At 35.8% G+C, this 26,586-nt stretch overlaps 1 non-coding gene and 2 pseudogenes across 1 annotated transcript; all 3 read right to left on the reverse strand.

The window, feature by feature from the left end:
• Positions 1-231: 231 nt before the first annotated feature.
• Positions 232-7,492, reverse strand: LOC132804354 (large ribosomal subunit protein uL2cz/uL2cy-like; annotated as a pseudogene).
• A 471-nt stretch (positions 7,493-7,963) lies between these two features.
• TRNAM-CAU (transfer RNA methionine (anticodon CAU)) lies at positions 7,964-8,037 on the reverse strand. The gene has a single exon. It is a non-coding gene; the product is annotated as a tRNA-Met (tRNA).
• A 2,431-nt stretch (positions 8,038-10,468) lies between these two features.
• On the reverse strand, positions 10,469-12,646 carry LOC132804222 (NAD(P)H-quinone oxidoreductase subunit H, chloroplastic-like; annotated as a pseudogene).
• Positions 12,647-26,586: the final 13,940 nt, after the last annotated feature.

Here is a 26,586-nt window from a genome sequence, read left to right on the forward strand (position 1 = left end):
AGATATTAACTAAATAAAGACTAAATAAAGAAAAATTTTAAAATTTAAATTGAAGTATCAACTAAACGGGACCAAGTGACTATTATTTCTTTTTATGCTTTTGTGTTAAGCATATTTATTTTTCTTAATAAACGATTTGCTACAAAAGGAATGTTTTTTTTTTTTAGTGAACGTGTCACAATTAATTACTCCTTTTTTTTTTGTTTTTTCGTAAAGATGAAGAAACAATTTCTATTTACTACAGCGACTAAGAATCAAATTATCACTATATTTATTCCTTTTTCTACTTCTTCTTCCAAGTGTAGGATAACCCCAAGGGGTTGCAGGTTTTTTCTACCAATCGGGGCCCTCCCTTCACCACCCCCATGGGGATGGTCTACAAGGTTCATAACTATTGCTCTTACTACAGGACGCTTACCTAGCCAACATTTCAATCCGGCTCTACCTAAACTTTTCTGGTTCACCCCAACATTCCCCACTTGTCCAACTGTTGTTGAGCAGTTTTTGGGTACCAAACAGACCTCCCCAAAAGGTAGTTTTAATGTGGCTGGTTTACCCTTTTTTGCAATCAGTTTTGCTACAGCACCTGCTGCTCTAGCTAGTTGTCCACCCTTTCCAAGTGTGATTTCTATGTTATGTATGGCCGTGCCTAGGGGCATATCGGTTGAAGTAGATTCTTCTTTTTGATCATTCAAAACCCCTTCCTAAATTGTACAAGCTTCTTCCAAAGCATATGGCTTTCTGGATGTAGATGATGATATCTATACAAATGGATCTTATATATATATTGTTGAAATGTGGTGATCTTGCCACAATGTGCAAGGTAGTTCGGTTACACTTGCACTCTTCATTTTGCAACATCAAAGACCAAGCATTGTTTATGTTTATGCATTTTATTTTATCTTGTAATGTTCAGGAACAATACCCTTTTTGTAATGCCCTAAGCTCATTATCTAGCTTAAGGCCTTTTTTGTGTAGTTGCTGTAATTGTATTTCCAGCAACATAAGTCCACTTCCTTGGATTCCGTTTGAAGTAGGTTTGGTATTTGGACCTGAATTTTGGATATGATAAACTAGATATGCAGAGGAAGCAGTCGCAAAAAGGCCCAATTTGGAGCTGGGAAGGCTGAGTTAAGCCCCAAACAATCTGACCCTTGTGCAGTGTTGTTGCCCAGAAAACTGGGCAAAACTGCCTCGGGTTTGATTACTTTTGAATGGGTAAATGGACTTTGTTTTATCTAGTTTTTGGGTAAAACGTAGTTTAATATTCAAAAAGGTTTCCCTCCAATTTTCAAGTCAAATGGAGCTGGTTTTCAAATTCAAATGCCTTAGACAAGCTGAACTGCCCATTAAAGAAGGTTTCTTGCACGCCCAGCACATTGATTAGAGTTAGTTGAGGTAGTTTGGCTTGGTTGGTTACTTTTAATGATTTTGTATTTATTGCTCAATATGGCAGCATGCCTTATTGTCTTTTTGATGTATTTAAAAGTATGAAAATTGTAATGAAAAACGTTGAGAAAGAAAATATTCAAAAAACAGATTTTGAAAAACAACATTTTTGGCTCTCTCTCTCTCAACTACTACATTTTTGGTTTCTTCTTCTTCCCAAAGCTAACAACCTTCTCAAGAACCCTAAACCTCCATTAAAACCAGAAACAAAACCTAAACAAACCCAAAAAAAACAAAAAACAAAATAAAGAACCAAGAACCAAGAACCAACAACAATCATTCTTGACTAACACCTTGAATGATTGTGCTCTAGGGTACAACAACATAAACCTACACCAAATTCCATCATGGTATTAGAGCATAGTGTAATTTCTTAGGACCTTGTGAGCTTTCAACCTAGACCATTTTATTTGTGAGAGGATCCCCCACCTAAAGCCTTCCAACCCAAACCAAAACCTCCCAAAAAGACTAGTTGAAACTCACCAAAACACCACCACCCGAGAGCTTGTTCTTGTATCCATTTTTCAAAACTTTTCAAAAACCATTTTTTCAAATGGCCTCACAATCCTTTGCAACCCCAACACCACCTAAGTTTGAAGGCCAAAACTATTCCATTTGGAGTATAAAAATGAAAGCCTACCTTTAAGCCTTTGGTTTATGGGAAGTCATAGAAGAAGGTTATGTAGTGGAGGAGTTGAGAGCTAATGCAACCCAAGCACAAAGAAATGCACATGAGGCCGAAGTTGCCAAGGGGTTCAAGGCCCTCACTGCCTTGCACTCCTCCATGAGTGATTCCATTTTTACAAGGATAATGTCATACACAAGTGCTAGAGAGGTTTGGATAAAGCTTCAAGAGGAGTTCCATGGAAATACTAGAACTCGGCAAATGCAAGTTTTAAACCTAAGAAGAGAGTTTGAGACCTTGAAGATGAAGGAGAATGAACTTATCAAGGATTTCATGGAAAGGATGCTCAAAGTGGTAAATCAAATTCGGGTCCTTGGTGAGCAATTGACCGATTAAAGGGTAGTAGAGAAAGTATTGGTGAGCCTACCCGAAAGGTTTGAAGCTAAGATTTCCTCCCTTGAAGAATCTAGAAATCTTAGTGAAATAACCTTGAGTGAGCTCATCAATGCTCTTCAAGCAACCGAACAAAGGAGAGCCATTAGAAAGGAAGAGACCATAGAGAGTGCATTCTATGGTGGCCACGGCAACAAAAAGAAGAATAAAGGAAGGAAGAGCAACAACACCAACCAAACCGGTTTTACAACCAACAACAACACAAACAACAACAAAAATGGATGGAATCAACAACAGCAACAATAAAGCCATCAAAACCGAGGAGGGCATCCACCTTGCCCTCATTGCAAGAAGCTTGGACATCCACCATCCAAGTGTTTTTGGAGGCCGGATGCATCTTGTGAAAGATATGGAGGAAAAGGCCACATTGCCAAAGTATGCAAGCAAAGGAGACAACAAGCCAATGTGGTTAATGAAGAAGCCGAGAACCTATTTGTGGCCACATGCCTTAAGGTCACAAGTAGTGGTCTCGGTTGGCTTGTGGATAGTGGTTGCTCACACCACATGAGTTCCCAAAAGGATGGCTTTGTGGAGCTTGACCAAAACTACAAAATCAAAGTGAAGATTGGTGATGGCCGGTTCATGAAAGTAGAAGGCAAAGGAGATGTGTGCTTGAACACCAAGGAAGGTACCAAAATTATAAAAGATGTGCTATATGTTCCTAGTTTATGTGAAAACTTGCTTAGTGTAGCACAATTGGTAGAAAGAGGATGAGTTTGTAAGTACTTCCTAACCTTCATTGATGACTACTCAAGGATGTGTTGGGTATATTTTCTAACAACCAAGTCACAAGTGCTTGAGAAGTTCATGGAATTCAAGAAGATGGTGGAAACCCAAAGCAATACAAAGATAAAGTGCTTGAGAACCGACAATGGTGGAGAATATACAAGCTTGGCTATGGAGGATTTTTGCAAAGAAAATGGAATGGTGCATCAATTCACAACACCATACACACCACAACAAAATGGTATTTGTGAGAGGAAAAATAGGACCTTGATGGAGATGGCAAGGTGCATGATACATGAGAAGAACATGCCAAAGAAGTTTTGGGCCGAAGCCATATACACGGCTAGCTACATCCAAAACCGAGCATACACCAAAGCCAATGACTCCAAGACACCCTATGAGAAATGGTATGGAGAAAAACCATCTTTGGACAACATAAAAATCTTTGGAAGTGTTTGTTTTCTCCATGTTCATCCACACATGAGAGAGAAGCTTGACAAAAGGGCAAATGTGGGCATCTTGGTCGGCTTTAGTGAGGTTACCAAAGGTTTTAGGGTTTTCAACTTGGAAACCAAGAAACTTGTGGTAACAAGGGATGTGAGGATTGATGAAGATGCTGTTTGGGATTGGACAAAGGAGAAGCTTCTTGTCCATGAAGATAATGCTCGGTTGGATGATGGAGAAGAAGAAACCAATGACAATGACAATGAAGAAAATGAAGATGATGAGGAGGATGCACTTGAGACCATTGGAGCCGAATTGGAGATTGGAGATGGTGTTAGAGGAGAAAGGCCATTGCTTGAAATATATGAAAGGTGTAATGTTGCCTTGAGTGATCCTACCAATGCTCAATAAGCTATGCAAAAGAAAGAGTGGATGGAGGCCATGCAAACCGAAATGGATATGATAGAAAAGAATGAAACTTGGTCTTTGGTTTCTAAACCTAAAAACAAGAAACCAATTGGTGTAAAGTGGATCTTTAGGACCAAGTTCAACCCGGATGGAACAATATGCAAGCACAAGGCAAGGCGTGTGGCAAAAGGCTATGCACAACAAGCGGGTGTAGATTATGGAGAGACGTTTGCACCGGTTGCAAGAATGGAGACCATAAGGCTCATCCTATCCACCTCGGCCTCAATGTCATGGAAGGTGTACCACCTTGATGTAAAGTCGGCTTTCTTGAATGGTGTGCTTCAAGAGGAGGTTTATGTCAAGCAACCCGAGGGCTTCATTGTTCAAGGACATGAGGACAAAGTCTACCATCTACACAAGGCACTTTACGGGTTAAAGCAAGCACCTAGGGCTTGGTATGGCAAGATTGATGGTTACTTGACCTAACAAGGCTTTAGGAGGAGTCCAAATGAGCCAGCACTATACATAAGGAATGAAGAAGGCATGATTGTTATCTCACTCTATGTGGATGATTTGTTGGTCATGGGTGAAAATGAAAAGAATGTGGAAGTTTTGAAAAATGAACTTGAAAAGGAGTTTGACATGTCAAGCCTTGGTGAAATGAATTACTTCCTTGGAGTGGAAGTGATGCAATGCTCTAGGGGTATTTTCATATCTCAAGAGAAATACATCAAAGATCTTTTGAAAAAGTTCAACCTTGATGAATGCAAGCCAATGTCAACACCAATGAGCCAAGGAGACAAATACAAGAAGGAGGATGGCACACCAAAGGTAAACCCGACCCTATATAGAAGCATGATAGGAAGTTTGCTCTATGTATGTTCATCAAGACCGGATATTATGCATGCCACATGTGTTTTGTCTAGATATATGCAAGCACCATCCCAAAACCATTTTGTAGGTGCCAAAAGAATTCTTAGATACTTAAAAGGAACACAAGACTTTGGAGTTTGGTATGATAGGCAAGATGTGATGAGATTAAGGGCCTACTCGGATAGTGATTGGACTGGATGCTTGGATGATATGAAGAGCACTTCGGGGTATCTTTTCTCACTTAGTAGTGGACCACTCTCATTGCTTGCTCTTCATGTGCAAATCAATGCATTTGGCTTAGGAAATTATTGGAGGACCTTGGTTATCCTCAAGAGGGTTCAACCATCATCAAATGTGACAACACTTCAGCCATATCAATAGCCAAGAACCCCATTCAACATGGAAGGACAAAACACATACCGGTGAAGTATCACTCTTTGAGGGAGTTTGAAGAAAATGGAGAAGTAAGCTTGGAATATATCAAGACTGAAGATAACCTTGCAGATTTCTTCACCAAGCCACTTCCAAAAGCAAGATTTGAGACCTTGAGGAAGCTTCTAAATATTTTAAGCAAGAACACCAAGGAGGAGTGTTGAAATGTGGTGATCTTGCCACAATGTGCAAGGTAGTTCGGTTACACTTGCACTCTTTGTTTTACAACATGAAAGACCAAACATTGTTTATGTTTATGCATTTTATTTTATCTTGTAATGTTCAAGAACAATATCCTTTTTGTAATGCCCTAAGCTCATTATCTAGCTTAAGGCCTTTTTTGTCTAGTTGCTGGAATTGTACTTCCAGCAACATAAGTCCACTTCCTTGGATTCCGTTTGAAGTAGGTTTGGTATTTGGACCTTAATTTTGGATATGATAAAATAGCTATGCAGAGGAAGCAGTATCAAAAATAATGGCCCAATTAGGAGCTGGGAAGGCTGAGTTAAGCCCAAAACAATCTGACCCTTGTGCAGTGTTGTTGCCCAGAAAACGGGGCAAAACTGCCTCGGGTTTGATTACTTTTGAATGGGTAAATGGACTTTGTTTTATCTTTTTTTTGGGTAGAACATAGTTTAATATTCAAAAAGGCGTCCCTCCAATTTTCAAGTCAAATGGAGCTGGTTTTCAAATTCAAATGCCTTAGACAAGCTGAAGTGCCCATTAAAGAAGGTTTCTTGCATGCCCAGCACATTGATTAGAGTTAGTTGAGGTAGTTTGGCTTGGTTGGTTACTTTTAATGCTTTTGTATTTACTGCTCAATATGGAAGCATACGTTATTGTCTTTTTGATGTATTTAAAAGTATGAAAATTGTAATGAAAAACGTTGAGAAAGAAAATATTCAAAAAACTGATTTGGAAAAACAACATTTTTGGCTCTCTCTCTCTCTCAACTACTACATTTTTGGTTTCTTCTTCTTCCCAAAGCTAAAAACCTTCCCAAGAACCCTAAACCTCCATTAAAACCAGAAACAAAACCTAAAAAAACCCAAAAAAAAAAAACAAAATCAAGAACCAAGAACCAAGAACCAACAACAATCATTCTTGACTAACACCTTGAATGATTGTGCTCTAGGGTACAACAACATAAACCTACACCAAATTCCATCATATATATCATATAATTCTTATATATATCATATAATGAAGTACCGCATGAATGGATATATAGGAATCAAAATCTATCGAGTCACTCATGTTACGATCATCTACATCTTAGGTCTTCCCGTTCCTTCTTCTGGCTTATGTTCTTCATGTAGAATTTAGACCAAATGACTCTATGAAATTACGTTGATACTTCCACATATTACAGGTAATGTAGGAGAAATCTCTATTTTTCTCCTTGGGCTTAGCTTTCAACTCGCCTTTGACCATCAAATGAAATGCGAAGAACCCGTCCTCCTCTCTTTGAAACAAGGGGTGCTTTTGGTTCTGTCGGTGCTTGAAACAATTTTTTCTTCTCCATATTACTATATCTATAGAGTCAATAATTTTATATGAGGAACTCCTGAACTCAATCACTTGCTTCCATTACTCTTCAGTTTTCTACTGAGGTCTATCCTGTAGAGGGACTCAAATTGTAAACCTAATTGGTTACTTCCAATAACATAAATCAATAGATCAAACTGCACTCAAAGGTAAGGTATTTCCTATTTTTATAGGAACTTCTGTACTAGAAACAATGGTATCTCCAATTATAGCCCCTCTGGGATGTAAAATATATCTTTTCTCACCATCCCCATAGTGTATGAGACAAATGTATGCATTTCGATTAGGATCATATTTTAGAGTTACGATTCTACCATATATGCCTTTTTCATTTCGTCGAAAATCGATTTTATGATATAGACACTTATGACCTCCCCCTCTATGCCTTGCGGTAATGATTCCTCTGGCATTACGACCTTTACCACAATGATGCTGCCCATAGATCAAATTATTTCATGGATTGGATTTCACTTGATTGTCTACGACTCCTTTGCCTGTGCTTGGGATATAAGTATTGTATAAATGTATCGCCATGCTATTAAGTATTTTGATTTAAGTTCTTTTCTTTCTAACAGGTGGAATAGAATAACTCGGTTGAAGCGTAATGGTCATATGTCTGTAATGCATTGTATGTCCCATAATAGGTCCCCATTCTTCTACCCTTTTCTAGGAGTCGATGACTATTCATAGCTATTACCTTGACACCAAAGAAGAGTTCAACCCAATGCTTTATTTCTGTCCTAGTTGATCCTGATTCGACATTAGAAGTATATTGATTTTTCAAAAATAACCGAATACTTTTGTCTGTAAATATAGCATATTTGATTCCATCCATAAATCTATTTTCTTCCCTATGAGTTATAGTCTCAATAAGAATGCTAGTTCTTACTGTTCATATGTTATGATATGAATATACCATACCAATTCGTTATGTATGGATGATGAGATTCCATTGATACAGAGCCAATTCCAATAGACTTATTCTATTGAAGGGTCCCATTGGTATGCATCCAGTAGGAATTGAACCTACGAATTCACCAATTATGAGTTGGTCACTTTAACCATTCAGCCATGGATGCTTAGCGAGGATCCTCGTACATAGTAAATAACCAAATTCCAATTCAAATTAAATCTTTAGGATAAATCAATGCAATTTAGGAGGACACACTGAAAGGAAATCAATTCAAATCCTGGATTTTTGAATTAAGAGAGATATCGAGAGAGATCAAAACTTCTCACTATTTCTTAGATTCATGGACCCAATTCAATTTGGTGGGATCTTTCATTCAGATTTTTTTTTTCCATCAAGAACATTTTATAAAACTCTTGGACTCCCAAATTTGGAGTATCCTACTTTCAAGCAATCAATATTTCACGATCAAGGGTGTAGTACTATTTGTAGTAGTGGTCCTTATATAGTGTATTAACAATCGAAAGATGGTCGAAAGAAAAAAATCTCTATTTGATAGGGCTTCTTCCTATACCTATGAATTTCATTGGATCCAGAAATGATACATTGGAAGACTCTTTTAGGTCTTCCAACATCAATAGGTTGATTTTTTCGCTCCTGTATCTTCCAAAAGGAAAAAAGATCTCTGAGAGCTATTTCCTAGATCCGAAAGAGAGTACTTGGGTTCTCTCAATAACTAAAAAGTGTATCATGCCTGAATCTAGTTGTGGTTCGCGATGATGGAGGAACTGGATCAGAAAAAAGAGGGATTCTAGTTGTAAGATATCTAATCAAACCGTCACTGGAATTGAGATCTCACTAAAAGAGAAAGATATCAAATATCTAGAGTTTCTTTTTGTATATTCTATGGATGTTCTGATCCACAAGGGCAATGATTGGGAATTGTTTCATTGTCTTTCTCTGAGGAAGAGGTGAAACATAATCAACTTGAATTTGGGATAGCTATTCGAAATCTTACTGAAAGATTGGATTTGTTATCTCATGTTTGCTTTCGTGAAAAAATACCAATTAAAGCGGAGGGTTTCTTAAAACAACAAAGAGCTGGGTCAACTATTCTATCAAATGATATTGAGCATGTTTCCCTTTCTCGAGAAACAAGTGGGCTATTTCTTTGTAAAATTGTGCTCAATTTCATATGTGGCAATTCCGCCAAGATCTCTTCTTTAGTTAGGGGAAGAACCCACAAGAATTGGATTTTTTGAGGAACATATTGAGAGAGAATTGGATTTGGTTAGACAAAGTGTGGTTGGTAAACAAGGATCAGTTTTTAGCAAGGTACGGAATGTATTGTCAAATATTCAATATGATTCCACAAGATCCAATTTTGTTCAAGTAACAGACTCTAGCCAATTGAAATGATCTTCTGATCGATCCAGAGATCATTTCGATTCCATTAATAACAAGGATTCAGAATACCATGAATTTTAAAGATACTTATTTAAAGATGTCTTTATTGCATAGAACTTTATCTGCATTGTTGAGAGCTTTACTTAGTGGTAATTTGAAAATTTGGGAAATATTGATTGCTAACTTTAAAAAGTGTAATTTTTACCATAATGAGCATGTATTTCTAGATTTTGTTGTAATAGTGTTTGACCCTGGAGAATTGATTTGGTTGCACTTACGAAAGGAAAGGTTTCCTAAACAAAGAAAGTCAAAGCTCATGCCGTATTATACCAAATGATACGAACCTAGGACGACCTACTCCTAAACCCGTATTATATTAGCCCGGATCTCAATTAAGTTCATGTTCTAATGGAATGGACCTCATTCTTTGGTGCTTGGACAGATTCGGTTCTAGTCTCCTTCCTTGGCCAATTTGAGCTTTCTTCTTTGACTTTCAGCTTTGGCTTGCTCTCATAGATGGGATTGTTCCTCCAGCCACTTGAATTGAACCTTCCACTGTTGGAAACATCTCCAAACCATGATCTTACACCCCTCCTCTTGAATTGATGCTCTAATTTAATAGCCACACGCAACATCTCCTCCAATTCCACATATTGTTGCAATTCTAGTTGATTGGCTATTTCACGATTCAAACCACCAAGAAACCTTGCCATGGTTGCTTCCCTACCTTCATTCAAGTTCAATCTCATCATAAGCATCTCCATCTCTTTGTAATAGTCCTCTACGGATACATGTCCTTGAGATAAAGATTGTAGTCTTTAATGCAGCAACCTATGATAGTGTGATGGTACGAATCGCTTCCGCATGGCTCCTTTCATTTGTCGCCGTGTAGTAATCAAGTCATCACCAACTCTCCTTCGGGTGTTTTGCTCATTGGTCCACCATTGGAGTGCATAATGGCCAAACTCCATTGCTGCCAATTTCACCATTGGAGTGCATAATGGCCGAATTTGCTGTATTGCTTGCTGGCTTTACTGTATTAGCCTTTTCTTATTTTTCCAAGCATGGGCAACGTGTGGGCCTTCATATTCAGTTTATTTGGCATCCTAAAAAGCATCTAGAAGCTGATTTGGAGCTCAATTTGGTCAAAGATTGGTAATACGGGTTTAGGAGCAGGTCGTCCTAGGTTCGTATCATAGTATCATCATAATATCAGCCTATTTCATTCTTTTAACTAATTGAGGAAGAATTTGCAAATTGATAAAACCTGATGGGCGAATTTTCCATCTCCAAGGAAAACCATCCTGATCCCCTATCAGAAAAATTCCCAATTCTCCTTTTGGGGCTTCGACTCTCACATAGAGTTCTTGTTTCGGTAATTCAAATGTAGGAGAAGGTTCTTTACTAATAAATCAATATTCAAAATCATTCCATTTAGGATTCTTTTGTCTATCAAAGTATTAGATTTCTAAATTCTCATGTGGACCTCTTGGAATTCCTTCCAAAGCCTGTTGAATAATTTTTATGGATTCTGACATTTCACAAATTCAAACTAGATAACGAGCTAACAAATCTCCTTTTTTTTGCCACTGGAGTTCCCAATCAAATTCATCGTAACACTCATAATGATCAACTTTACGGATTGGTCCTGATAAACCCCAATTTATTAATTCCTCTGTACCAATAATGCCCACTCCTTCAACTTGTTCTAAAAAAATAGGATTTCATGTAATAAGTTTTTGATATTCAGCGATTCTTGTTAAAAAATAATCGTAAAAATCCAAACATTTATCTATCCAGCCATGAGGTAGATCAGCAACTACTCCTCTGATATGAAAATAATTATGCATCATTCTCATAGGGGTGGCAGCTTTGAATAGATCATTTTTTAATTATCTTTCTCAGAAAATATAGAAGAAAGGCATTTGTGCACCAATATCTGCCATAAAAGGGCTGAGCCATAGCATATGAGAAGCTATACGACTCAACTCCAACATAATTACTCTGATATAGCTGGCTCTTTTAGGCACTTGAATATTTTCCAACTGCTCCAGGCCATTTACGGTTATGGCTTATGTGAACATAGTAGCTGTTGGAGTTTGGTGTGGTTTTTGGGTTCACTTGGCCAAGAGTGTTGTACACAAGATGTTAGTCTTGTGCATAACCTTTAATCTAGTTTTCAGTTTGGTATTTAGGTGATTTTTGCATTTGTTTTTGGTATGATGATATTGAGTTTTGTTAGGGTTTTAGTTTGGAAGGAAGAAGAAGAAGATGAAGAAGAAGAGAAAATGCTAGAGTAAGCCACACAACTAGATAGCACAATAATTCTTCATTACATTCATTTGTTGCATAATATAGATATAAAACTTGGTTCACACATGTGAAGTATGTGTGAAATGAAACAAAGTCTTTTTAAAATTCAAAATACAAATTTTCGCCCCCCCCCCCCCCAATAATTTAATAAAAAAAATGTTCAAATACCAGCTGCACATGTAAGTGTACAAATATGGCAAAGGTTGGCAAGAATTTGAATTCCAAAAATTGTCTCCTTCCAAATCAGGTAATACTAGTTTGACCTGATGAAATGCTGGGATATCTTCATCCAAATTGTCTGATGTTTTACATATGGCATTTTGAAATATTAAGGATAAAATATGGAGAAGACGAGGTCCAAAGGAATTGGTTAAGGCCTTCAATTCTTCCCAAACCCGTGGCCCATAACTGCTGGAAATCACAGCAGTTATGCCAAGTCGAAACCTATATATCTTAGGCTTTCCAAGTCCGTTTTGAGTCATTATTTTTTATATATTTTCTTTCACATGTCTATTATAACATATCCAAAAATTATAACCGGGTTCTAAAGACCCAGGAAATTCCAGCCCCAACAATGGACCTATGTTGTTGGAAACACTGTTTCCAGCACATAGCCATTTTACAAAATCAAATCAATACCCAACAAAGAGATAATTCCTAAGCTAAATACAATAAAACTTAGGCATTCAAAAGACATTAACAGGAATATAAAATATAGACATAAATATTCTATTAGGTCATTTGACAAAATATTTCTTACAAAGAAAGAAAGAGGGTGCAAACCTTGGTGGATTTTGGTTTGCACAAGGTGGCAAGATTACCACATTTTCAACAGTAGCTAAATAATCCCAACGCGTTACATAAGGCAGATATTGTATAATTGTTTAGTTTTCCATAATTTTTTCCATCCCTCGGTGTAAATAGCCTAATATTTGTTCACAGTCAATAACATCTTCACCATCTAGAGTAACGATGAGTAGAAGAACACCATGCATTCTTGGGTGGTGGGGACCCATATTTACTACCATGAGGTCGTTTCTTGTAGCTGGTATATTCATAGGTTTTTGCTTGATTCGGTCTTTCATGAATTGCTGAAAGCTAAAATAAATTCATTAAATTCAAATTCAAGATCTAATAAATCAAATAATTCAAAATAAACTGCTTTTTCGAATTAGTGAGTTTTTGATTCCTGAATATTCAACTGATTAATTAATTCTCCATAACATATTCATTTTTTCTTTGACAAATAAGACAGCAGCCTTCCCAAAATTTAATGTAGGCCTCTCTGAGATCAATTGTCTTTTCTGTGCAATTCCAAATGTGAAGAAAGTTTTCGTATCCTATTGGTAAGGCTATGTATTTGAAACCCAACAGATCCTACTTTTTCTTTTTTTTCTTCTTGTGAAATAACCTAAATGGATGAATTTTTTACCATAAAACAAAATCTGCCCCCCCCACTTTGTTCCTATCCTTTTTTTAGTGTTAGGTGGTTTTATTGATCAATAATAATAATACCATTCATTTTAATTTAATATACACAATACAATAATCTTAATTTTGTTAATAATTCCAAATTTGATCAAATAAAATTGTATTCGATAGGTATACCAAAATCTTATTTTCGTCATTTACAAAAGATAAAAATTTAGACCTAAAATGAAAAAAAGAAGATTTTGCTGATCATTTATAGATCTAATTGATATGTCAATGAATCATGTATCAGAATGAAATGTAAGCCAATGCATGTGTGCGTTTCTTTTTTTTCATAGATCATACTATAGGAAATATAGGAGAAACAAATCTACCATTAACTAACGAATTTTGAATCTCGGATACATATGTATCCTTACAAGACGGAAATGACTGCCATTATGGGTATCAAACCAATATCGATTCATCAAGCTAAATCTTCCAATCGATAATTAGGCCAAATAAAAAATTTTAATTTAATTAGTTTAGTTGTATCTCTTTTGCTTTTATCCCAAACTTGACTGTGTTCCTTCTTACTATTGCAAAATGCTGCATTTCGAGGCATACCATTTCCATTCCTAGAATTAAAACAAATTAGAATTCTCAATTTTCTATGACATTTAGGGGATAAAATGTTTTCAGGGACAAACAAATCATAATGGTTGTTGTCTTTATTTCCAGTCTTTTTTTGATATTTTGCAATGAATTTAGCATAATTTTTGTTATCAACAGTGCTTTTTGTTAAGTCTTTTGATTTATTTCATGCTTACTCTTTCGAACCAATGAAATACCTACGGCTTGATATATAATAAATTGTCGTTGATTTTTTATAGACAGACAGATTGAGTCGATAATCAATAATCCCTTTTTCATCAATTTTATAAGAGTTAACTATTTATTAATCAGTAGAATATCTAGGCTTAATTGGCCCCTTTGAATAAAGGATATCAAAGTTTCTCTTGGATTTATTAGTCTAAGCAGGAGGCAATATACTTCGATGTTATTGATCATTTTTTTTTTTATTTAAAATACCGTCCCGTCTCAATTGAAAATGTAAATATCTTTTTAGGAATAAATCAAACCCCGCTTCCGTATTGTTCTTGTATTGTTTTTTATTTCCATCTTTTTTCATGTCTGATCCCATAAAATCTTCTTCAATATCTTTGTCTTGCTTTTAGAGAGAGGATTCAAAATCTGCTTGGCTTGCGGATTCTTTTTTTTCTTGATTTCGATTTTCTGATTCAAGAGATTTTTTTTTTTCATTAGAAAATATTGATATATTTGTTTTTTTCTTTCCAGTGATGCTTTTATTTTCACTAGAACTTTCATTTATATTCAAATTAAAAAGAATTAATTTGATTAGAATGGTCCATGGTTTAATCTTATACGTGTTATAAAGTATCAAAAATTATGGGAAAAACCAACGATCCATATTTGATACGGACAACTTCGTATTTCTTCATTCATTCCCATCCAATCAAAAAGGGTTTTTTTATTTGTTATTTTTTATTTTTTATTTTTTGGGTACTAGATAGGTTGATTTCTTGATTTTGAGGAATTGTGAGATAAAAAAGACCTTGCGTATCAATTTTCTTAAGTTGTTGATGATTATTCCCCCGAGTCTTACTATATTTATTACTAATGGTGTCAGTATCAATATTGATCCAGGCCTCAATATTGACTTTCTTTCTAATACAAAAATTGAGAATTATCCAATCAAAATATTTTCTATCCACATTTTTCTCCATATCTATAATATCATCTATGAGTAGATAATTATTGATAGGGATATCTATTAGCACATTAAAATATTTTCATTTATGTGTACTGTAATTATAAAACATCTCTTAGTTATTATTTACTTGTAATGGTAATCCAAAAATAGATGAGTTCTTTTGATCTTCATAATTAATAGATTTAGATGATATAAATTCATATGCTAAAAGATCATATCTTTTTAAAGTAATCATTTTTAAAAAGAAATATTTACTTTCAAAAAAACAGATTTTATAACTTTTTTAGATTTTATTACATATATAGTCCCTAACCGATATCAAGCTACAATTAGCTCTCTTCTAATTTGTACATAAGTACTTACTTGATAATTTTTTCAATATTTTTGGATGAAATTCGTTATCACTAATGATATTAAGCAATAGTGTTCAAGGTAAAACGATAAGAAAAAATTTTAAAATCAAAGTGCGAATCATGGTATATGATACGAACCTAGGACGACCTACTCCTAAACCCGTATTATATTAGCCCGAATCTAATTATGTTCAAGTTCTAATGGTCACCTTGACCCCTAACTAACATGTGATTAGAAACCTTGGTATATAATGAAGATGCCACTATAGGTGATGGAAGGCCTATTGATAAGTCAAACTAAAACACTCATTCTCTAATGGTGTTTTAGGTGTTCAAAAGAACAAAGAGAATTCAATCTCACAAATAATTTTCTGTATGAATAATGCACTGATTATTATTGATAAAACAAGCCTTTAAATAGGCTAGAAAAGTCACACAATAAACCCAAGAAGACATAAGGAAAGCCAGCCGTACAATAACCTTTCCCAAGGTGGCCGAATTTCCTACTTTCATAAATCTAAATGCTAATTAATTAATTCCTTTAATTTGGATTAGCAAATAATTAATTTACAATGAAAATAATAAAATAATAATTTTCCTAACCTTATTTTTCCAGCAAATAAATAAATAAAAACCAAAAAGTAATGGTAATTTCCTAAAACAAAAAGCAGAATCAAATTAGGAAACTAAAATAGTAGCTTTTTGATTAAGCTGACTTTGACCATTCTTGGACCAATTTGAGCTCCAAATCAACCTCAATAGGCTTTTTAGAATGCCAAATAAGCTGACCATGAAGTCCCACACGTTTCCCTTTCTTGGAAGAAAAAGAAAAAGCCAACTTAGCAAAATACAGTAAAGCCAGCACAAAATACAGTAAAAAGAGACCAAATTTGAAGCTGTCCGTACAACCCCTTTTTGAATGCCTTTGAAGCTGCCTTGAATTGATTCCATATCCTCTTAGACATATGTATTCAATCCATAAAGACTTGGAACCATTTCATGTTGCCTGTTATCGGTTGAGCCGGCTCGGGCGGAATCACATCATTCCCTTCCTCTTGAAAAGGATTTGTCCTCAAATCAAGATTATCACCTGTAGCAAAAGGATTTAAATCAGTAACATTAAATGCAGCACTCATGTTATACTCACCCGGTAAATCAAGCTTGTAGGCATTCTTGTTATTCAGCTCCAAAACTTGAAAAGATCCGTCCACATGCGGCATAGGCTTGGACTTTTTTTGTTTGGGGAACCTCTTATTTCTTGAGTGCAGCCAAACCAAATCTCCTGGGTCAAACACTATCACAACCAATACTAGAAATACAAGTTCATCACTCTTTTTAATATTAGCAAATAATATCTCCCAAATTTTCAAATTTCCACTAAGTAAAGCTTTTAATAATGCAGATAAAGTTCTATACAAGAAAAGCATTTTTAAATTAACATCTTTATAATTCATAACTAGCAATGGTTTCTTACCCAGGATGGCCTTATTAACATCCCCAAAACTCAAAAAAAAAATTTTAATTTTTCTTTCTTTTCTTTCTTTTCCTTTCTCTCTTTCGGACACACTTTTTTTATCATCACTTCCGACTTTTTTTCTTAATTTCTCTCTTTCGATTTTGTCTTTGTCTTTCCCCTCACCATTGAGTTTAGAATACTTACCTTGGACAGCAAGTTCGGTATTGACCTCATGAGTAGGTGGTGTAACCATTGATGCCATATTAGCCTTCTCTTTGAGCTTCTCGGCTTCCCTCCTTTGTTGCATTTGAAGTTGGTCTCCAAATACCTACTTTGGAGTTAATGGCTCCAGCTTAACCTTCTTCCCATTAAATTTAAATACAATGGAATTCTCTCTCCCATAGTGTATGGCATTCTTATCAAATCCCCATGGTCTCCCCAATAAAATATGACTAGCATGCATAGGTACAACATCACACAATACAACATCCACATATTTATCTATACTAAATTTTACTTTCGCTTGTTTATTCACTTTTATTTTACCACTATCATTAAGCCATTGTAATCTATAAGGTTCTGGATGTTTAATAGTTGTTAAGCCTAATTTATCAACTACAATGTTACTAATTATATTTGTACAACTTCCACTATCAATAATCATACTACAAATCTTACCTTGAACTTCACATCGGGTGTGGAAGATCTTCTCTCTTTGGATTTGTTCCTCATCTTTGTATACAGCAAGGACTCATCTTGCAACTAAGCTCAAGGTCAGCCCTTGAAGGTTGGAGTGTTTCAGTTTCCTCATGTTCATCCTTTCCACATTCTTCATCATCCAATTCGACCTCTCCCCCACTTTCCTCGCTTTGGGATTCTAGTTCACCATTACCTTTCAGCACCATGATTCTTCTATTTGGGCATTGATTGGCAATGTGTCCTCTTCCTTGGCACTTAAAACACACAATTTCATGAGTTCTTGAAGGTTTATGATCAGATTTACCTTCATATTTGTGTGCTTGGACAGCTTCGGCTTTAGCTTCTCTTTTTGGCCAATTGGAACTATCTTCTTCAAGTTTCGGTTTTGGCTTGTTGTCAAAGATGGGATTGCTTCTCCAAACACTTTGATTGGTCCTCCCGCTGCTTAAATCTCCTCCAAACCATGAGCTTGTACCCTTTCTTTTGAATTGATTTTCAATTTTGATGGCCACATGAAGCATCTCCTCCAGTTCTACATATTGTTGAAGTTGCAATTGGTTGGCTATCTCACGATTCAAACCACCCAAAAACCTTATCATGGTTGCCTTTCGGTCCTCATTCATGCTTAACCTCATCATAAGCATCTCCATCTGATGTGATTCCGCCCGAGCCAGCTCCACCGATAACCCGCTGGGGTGCTGACTCGACACGGATGAAGACTAGGCCAATCACAAGAGCTCAAATTAAGAGATTTAAGGGCAACCTGGGAGTATTTATACAGAGGGTAATTAATCTCAATAGAGCTTGTCCATACTTGAAGATACAAAGCCTATTCGAAGCATCCAAATGGTGGAAGCCTATACGGACCCGGGTGACGGTTTTGGTACATTTTTGGAGTCCGGGAAGCATGAAATGGTTCCAATGCTTTATGGGTTCAATACATATGCCTAAGAGGTCATGGAATCAAGTTAAAGCAGCCTCAAATGCAATCAAAAAGGGCTTGTACGGACAGCATCAACAATTTGGCCGAATTTGCTGTATTGCTTGCTGGCTTTACTGTATTTTACTGTATTAGCCTTTTCTTATTTTTCCAAGCATGGGCAACGTGTGGGACTTCATATTCAGTTTATTTGGCATCTTACAAAGCATCTAGAAGCTGATTTGGAGCTCAATTTGGTCAAAGATTGGTCAAAGTCAACTTAGTCAAAAAGCTAGTATTATAGTTTCCTAATTTGATTCTACTTTTTGTTTTAGGAAATTACCATTACTTTTTAGTTTTCATTTATTTATTTTCTGGAAAAATAAGTTTAGGAAAGTTATTATTTTATTATTTTCATTGTAAATTAATTAATTCCTAATTCAAAATAAAGGAATTAATTAATCCAAATTAGATTAGGAAAGGAGTGAGAATTTCGGCCACCATAGAACTCTTTATTGTGTGGCCTGTTTTTCCTAGGGTTTTTAGGGTTTATTTTGTTTCTTTCAAAGCCTATTTAAAGGCTTATTTTTCATTAATAAGATAACTTAAAAACTTTGATTTGATTGAGAAAATACTTGTGAGATCAATTATCTCTTTGTTCTTTGAGAACACCTAAAACACCATTAGAGAATTGGTTGTTTTAGCTTGACTTATCAATAGGTTTTCCATCCCCTATTGTGGCGTCTACATTATACCAAGGTTTCTAACCACAGGTTGGTTAGGGGTTGAGGTCCATTCCATTAGAACTTGAACTTAATTAAAGATCCGGGCTAATATAATACGGGTTTAGGAGCAGGTCGTCCTAGGTTCGTATCATTTGGTATCAGAGCTAAATTTTGTTCAGGTTTGATCTATCTTTATTTGCTGTATTTGTTTTTGTGTTATTCTGCAATTTTAGCATTAGGTTAAGGTTGCATCCATCCTATACACGTTCAGCATCTTAAAAAAAAAAAAAAAAATTCATTCCTAGTTGAATTAGGATTTCCTAGTTTTATCGTATTTTTGTTTCCTAGTTTGTTAGTTGTCTTTTATCATTGTTCTTGTTAATTTGGTTTTTGTTGATTTTTCTTTGCTGTTTTAGTTTTAGATATTTGCATTCATATATTAAAAAAAAAAAAAAAAAAAGAGTTTGCGGCAACATAAAAAAAAAAAAAAAAAACTGCACATTTGTGTTTATTTGGAGGTCACGGGTTTGGTGTTTGTTTTGGAATTGGAATTGCAATTTTGGTAATTATTCTTGCTACTGCAGTTGTTTATTTTCTGTGAGTGAAAAAAAAAAGAAAAAAAAAGAGGTAAAGCCGAATAAAAATAAAAAAAAAAAAAAAAAAAGAAAAATATTTCGGTTTGTTGGAGTTTGAATTGTTTGTTGGAAATTTGTTGGAGCTGCTGGTTTTTGATTATTTATTCAATATTTTAATTGCTGGGAAATTATTTCTGCTGCTGGATATTTGAGTTTGTGTGCTAAATTATTTGGATTAAAATTAGTTAAGGGATTTGATACAAAAACTCGAATTACAAAGAACAACAACCAACAACTTTTCTATATTTTTGTTCTCTTTGATTCTTGATTGTATTTGAATTTCTTTTCCTGGAATTTTATTCTTGAACTCATAATCTACTACCATCTGGTGCAGTTTTCAAAAATTCCAACGTTTTCCCATTATTTAGTGTTTTCTTGTCTAGAAAGCCGAAAAATTAGGATTTGTTGGATTCTTTCGGTATTGCCTACTTTTTTGCTACTGTTTTGTTGATAAGTTTAATTAAAACATACTAGTGATCTAATTGCTGTTTTGTGGGTGTTTTAATTAGAACTTTGAGATAATTCATTGAGTGAAAAAAGACAAGAGTGTGTGAGCTTAAAAGAGGGTAAAAGCCGAAACTAGTGTGCTAGCATGAGTGTCGAGACCTTGTTTGAGTGAAACACGTGAGGGAGTGAATATTGTGAGGATTTATTTTATTTTCTGCAGTATTTTACTAACATGGTAGATTCTAGAATAAGAAGAGGAGATCCATCCTTGAGGATCAATGAGGAAGAGTCCGTAGCATTTCATGGCGATGACCGAGCTACCGGAAGTGGAGACCAAGTGGACTTGAGAACTATTTTGGAATCAATACAGCGGATGAGTGCTCAATTTGAGCATGTAAATCAAAGAGTGGGAAGATTAGAAGCCTCACAAGGAAGGCCGAATACAAGAAATAGGCAAGAATTCCATGGAGGACGAGGCCGAGGACGAGGAGGTCGCGAGAGGTCAAGAGAGGAATTTGATGAGGAGCCATTGGACGGTGACTTTGAGGAAGGTATGGACGAAACCTTTGCTGTCCAAGATAGAGCTGGCCATGGGAGATATAGGAGGGAGGATACAGATGAAGATTTGGGAAATATCAAGGTTAATATCCCACCTTTTATGGGTAAAAGTGATCCTGAAGCTTATTTGGAGTGGGAAGAGAAAATGGAGATGATTTTTTACTGCCACAACTATTCGGAAGGTAAGAAGGTGAAGATGGCAGCAATGGAGTTTGGCCATTATGCACTCCAATGGTGGATAAATGAGCAAAGCACCCGAAGGAGGGTTGGTGAAGACTTAATTACAACATGGCGACAAATGAAAGGAGTCATGAGGAAGCGGTTTGTGCCATCCCATTACCAAAGGTTGCTGCATCAAAGGCTTCAATCTTTGTCTCAAGGAAGTAGGTCCGTGGAGGATTATTACAAAGAGATGGAGATGTTAATGATGAGGTTAAACATGAGGGAGGATAGAGAGGCAACAATGGCAAGATTTCTTGGAGGGTTAAACCGTGACATTGCCAACCAACTTGAATTACAACAATACTTGGAATTGGAGGAGATGTTGCATGTAGCCATTAAACATGAGAACCAATTCAAGAGGAGGGGTGTTAGTACACGGTTTGGAGGAGTTTCTAGCAGTGGGAGGGCAAGTTCAAGTGGCTGGAAAAACAATTCCACTTATGAAAACAAGATGAGGCCGAAATTAGGAGAAGAATCTACCAACCGGCCAAGAAGGGAGGTCAAGACCGAATCTGTCCAAGCACTTAGAGGTGAGATAAAATCTGATCCTAAACCTCAAAAATCTAGAGAAATAATTTGTTTTAAGTGCCAAGGAAGAGGACACATATCCAGCCAATGCCCAAATAGAAGAATCATGGTATTAAAGGGTGATGGTGAGCTGGAATCCGCAAGTGAAGAAAGTGGAGCTGAAACCGAGCAAGAGGAGGGTTGTAATGAAGATGAAACCGAACCTGTAGATACATCTAATGCCGAGTTGAGCTTGGTTTCAAGGAGAGTACTTGCTGTCTACAAAGATGAAGAGCAGATACAAAGAGAAAACATCTTCCACACTAGCTGCGAAATACAAGGTAAAATTTGTAGCATGATTATAGATAGTGGAAGTTGTACTAATGTGATAAGTAATCTTGTAGTTGATAAATTAGGCTTGAAAACAATTAAACATCCAGAACCTTATAGATTACAATGGCTTAATGATAGTGGTGAGATGAAAGTAAACAAACAAGCCAAAGTAAAATTTAATATAGGTAGATATGAGGATGTAGTTTTATGTGATATTGTACCCATGATTGCTGGACATATACTATTAGGTAGACCATGGAAATTTGATAACGATGCTACTCATTTTGGTCGAGAAAATAGTATTGTTTTCAGGTTTGAAGGGAAGAAGGTCAAGCTGGAACCATTATCTCCTAAAGAGGTTTACAAAGACCAATTACAAATGCAACAAAGGAGAGAAGCCGAAAAGCTTAAAGAAAAAGCAAGTATGGCACCAACGGCTTCACCATCCTTCCAAGAAGGTAAGATTGAGGTTACTGACCAAGATAAGGTTTCTAAGGTTCATATTGAGTGGAAAGACCAAGAAAAAGCCGAGAGAGGGGTGAGAAAAGAGAGCAAACCCGAGAGCACACAAAAACTGGAAATTTCCGCCAATGAGAGCCAAACCGAGGAAAGAAAAAGAAAAGAAAGAAAAGAGAGGAAAAACCACAATTTTTATTTGAGTTTAGGGGATATTAATAAGGTTATTGAGTGTAAGAAACCTTTGCTGGTCATGCTTTACAAAGAAAATTATTTTAATGATCAAACTAACTTTGAAGAACTTGAATTGCCAAGTTCAATGATTTCTCTTTTGAAGGAATTTGGAGATGTCTTACCAAATGAAATTCCAAGTGGACTACCATCCAATCAAGAGGGAAAAGGTGAGCTTGCTGTCCGAGGTAAGTCTTCTAATACTCAGGTTGTGTGGAAAAATTTTATTAAAACCAAGAGTGAGAAATTTGGTGCAAAAGCCGAGAGTGAGGAAGGTGAGATGGCATTGAGTGAGAAAGGGAAACGAATTCAAGAAAGGAAGAATCGAAATTGTTATCTTAGCTTTGGTGATGTTAACAAAGTAATTATGAATAAAAAATCGTTGCTGACCATGAAGTTTAAAGATACTTATTTAAAGATGTCTTTATTGCATAGAACTTTATCTGCATTGTTGAGAGCTTTACTTAGTGGCAATTTGAAAATTTGGAAAATATTGTTTGCTAACTTTCAAAAGTGTAATTTTTACCATAATGAGCATGTATTTCTAGATTTTGTTGTAATAGTATTTGACCCAGGAGAATTGGTTTGGTTGCACTTACAAAAGGAAAGGTTTCCTAATCAAAGAAAGTCAAAGCTCATGCCGCTTATGGATGGACCTTTTCAAGTTTTGGAGCCCAATAACAAGAATGCCTACAAGCTTGATTTACTAGGTGAGTATAACATGAGTGCTGCATTTAATGTTGCTGATTTAACTCCTTTTGCTGCAGGTGATGATCTTGATTTGAGGACAAATCCTTTTCAAGAGGAGGGGAATGATGTGATTCTGCCCGAGCCCGCTCCACCGATAACCCGCTGGGGTGCTGACTCGACACGGATGAAGACTAGGCCAATCACAAGAGCTCAAATTAAGATATTTAAGGGCAACCTGGGAGTATTTATACAGAGGGTAATTAATCTCAACAGAGCTTGTCCATACTTGAAGATACAAAGCCTATTCGAAGCATCCAAGTGGTGGAAGCCGATACGGACCCGGGTGACGGTTTTGGTACATTTTTGGAGTCCGGGAAGCATGAAATGGTTCCAATGCTTTATGGGTTCAATACATATGCCTAAGAGGTCATGGAATCAAGTTAAAGCAGCCTCAAATGCAATCAAAAAGGGCTTGTACGGACAGCATCAACAATTTGGCCGAATTTGCTGTATTGCTTGCTGCTTTACTGTATTTTACTGTATTAGCCTTTTCTTATTTTTCCAAGCATGGGCAACGTGTGGGACTTCATATTCAGTTTATTTGGCATCTTACAAAGCATCTAGAAGCTGATTTGGAGCTCAATTTGGTCAAAGATTGGTCAAAGTCAACTTAGTCAAAAAGCTAGTATTATAGTTTCCTAATTTGATTCTACTTTTTGTTTTAGGAAATTACCATTATTTTTTAGTTTTCATTTATTTATTTTCTGGAAAAATAAGTTTAGGAAAGTTATTATTTTATTATTTTCATTGTAAATTAATTAATTCCTAATTCAAAATAAAGGAATTAATTAATCCAAATTAGATTAGGAAAGGAGTGAGAATTTCGGCCACCATAGAACTCTTTATTGTGTGGCCTGTTTTTCCTAGGGTTTTTAGGGTTTATTTTGTTTCTTTCAAAGCCTATTTAAAGGCTTATTTTTCATTAATAAGATAACTTAAAAACTTTGATTTGATTGAGAAAATACTTGTGAGATCAATTATCTCTTTGTTCTTTGAGAACACCTAAAACACCATTAGAGAATTGGTTGTTTTAGCTTGACTTATCAATAGGTTTTCCATCCCCTATTGTGGCGTCTACATTATACCAAGGTTTCTAACCACAGGTTGGTTAGGGGTTGAGGTCTATTCCATTAGAACTTGAACTTAATTAAAGATCTGGGCTAATATAATACGGGTTTAGGAGCAGGTCGTCCTAGGTTCGTATCACCATCTCCTTGTAATAATCCTCCACGGACCTGCTTCCTTGAGATAGAGATTGAAGCCTTTGATGCAGCAACCTATGATAGTGTGATGGTACAAATCACTTCCTCATGGCTCTTTTCATTTGTCAACATGTAGTGATTAAGTCATCACCAACTCTTCTTCAGGTATTTTGCTCATTTATCCACCATTGGAGTACATAATGACCAAACTCCATTGTTCCCAATTTCACCTTCTTGGCCTCCGAATAGTTGTGGCCATCAAAGATCATCTCCATTCTTTCCTCCCATTCCAAATATGCTTCCGGATCACTTTTACCCATGAATGGTGGAATATTTACCTTGATGTTGCCAAGATCATCATCTACATCCTCTCTCCTATGCCTCCCATGACGTAGCCTCTCTTGGACAGCAAGTGTTTCATCCATTCCTTCTTCAAAATCATCTCTGACATTTTCCTCCTCAAACTCCTCTCTTGGCCGCCCACGGCCTCCTTGACCTCGACCTCGGCCTCCATGAGCATCTATCCTTATATTTGGCATTCCTTGGGATGTTTCTAACCTATTCATCCTTTGATTTAAATGGTCAAATTGAGTATTCATCCGCTGTAGTTGCTCCATTAAAGCCCTCATGTCCGTTTGCTTTCCATTCCCCGTAGCTCGGGAACCACCATGGAATTCTACAGACTCTTCTTCATTAATTCTCAGTGGTGTGTCTCCTCTTCTTATTCTAGAATCTGCCATGTTAGTAAAATACTACAAAAACAAAATAATTCCTCACAATATTCACTCCCTCATGTGTTTCACTCAAACAAGGTCTCAACACTCATGTTTGCACACTAGTTTTGGCTTTTACCCTCTTTTAAGCTCACACTCTCTTGTCTTTTTCCACTCAAAGAATTAACTCAAATTCTAATTAAAACACCCACAAAATAGAAATTAGATCACAAGTATGTCTTAATTAAACTTATGGACAAAACAGTAGCAAAAGGTAGGCAATACCGAAAGAATTCAACAAAACCTAGTTTTCGGATTTTCTAGGTAAAATAAAGCAAATTAAAGGGAAATTTTTGGAATTTTGAAGAACTAGACCAGATGGTAATAGATTATGAGTTCAAGAATAAAATTCTACAAAAAGAGATTCAAATACGAGCAAGAATCAAATTGAACAAAAATATAGAATAGTTGTTGGTTGTTGTTCTTTGTAATTCAAGTTTTTATATCAAATCCTTTAACTAATTTTAATCCAAATAATTTAGCACTCAAACTCAAATATCCAGCAGTAAAAATAACTCTCCAGAAACTCCAAATATGGAATAAATTTCCAGCAACAAACTTTAACAACAATTTTCAACAAACCGATATATATATATTTTTCTATTCGGCTTTCTTCTTCTTTTTTTTTTCATTCACTGAATATCAACTGCAATAACAAGAATAAACAAGAAATTTGCAATTCCAACTCCAAAAATTCACCAAACCCGTGACCTCCAAATAAACACAAATGTGCAATTTTTTTTTTTTTTTAATGTTGCCGCAAACTTTTTTTTTTTTTTTTTGAATAGATGAATGAAAATATTTAAGACTAAAACAGCAAAGAAAAATCAACAATAACCAAATTAAAAGAACAATGATGAAAGGCAACCAACAAACTAGGAAACAAAAAATACGGTAAAACAAATAAACTAATTTAACTCTGAATGAGTGTTTTTTTTTTTTTTTTTGAAAGAGGCTGAAGGTGTATGAGATAGATGAAACCTTAACCTAATGCTAAAATTTTAGAATAAAACAAAAACAAATAAAGCAAATAAAGATAGATCAAACCTGAACAAAATTTGGCTCTGATTCCAAATGATACAAACCTAGGATGACCTGCTCCTAAACTCGTATTATATTAGCCAGGATCTAATTATGTTCAAGCTCTAATGGTCACCCTGACCCCTAACCAACCTGTGATTAGAAACCTTGGTATATAATGAAGATGCCAGAATAGGTGGTGGAAGGCCTATTGATAAGTCAAACTAAAACACTCATTCTCTAATGGTGTTTTAGGTGTTCAAAAGAATAAAGATATGAGTAATGTACTGATTATTATTGATAAAAAAAGCTTTTAAATAGGCTGGAAAAGTCACACAATAAACCCTAGAAGACATAAGTGATACGAACCTAGGACGACCTGCTCCTAAACCCGTATTATATTAGCCCGGATCTTTAATTAAGTTCAAGTTCTAATGGAATGGACCTCAACCCCTAACCAACCTGTGGTTAGAAACCTTGGTATAATGTAGACGCCACAATAGGGGA

Source organism: Ziziphus jujuba, chromosome 6 (genome assembly GCF_031755915.1).
Source record: "Ziziphus jujuba cultivar Dongzao chromosome 6, ASM3175591v1".
Classification (NCBI taxonomy): Eukaryota; Viridiplantae; Streptophyta; class Magnoliopsida; order Rosales; family Rhamnaceae; genus Ziziphus; species Ziziphus jujuba.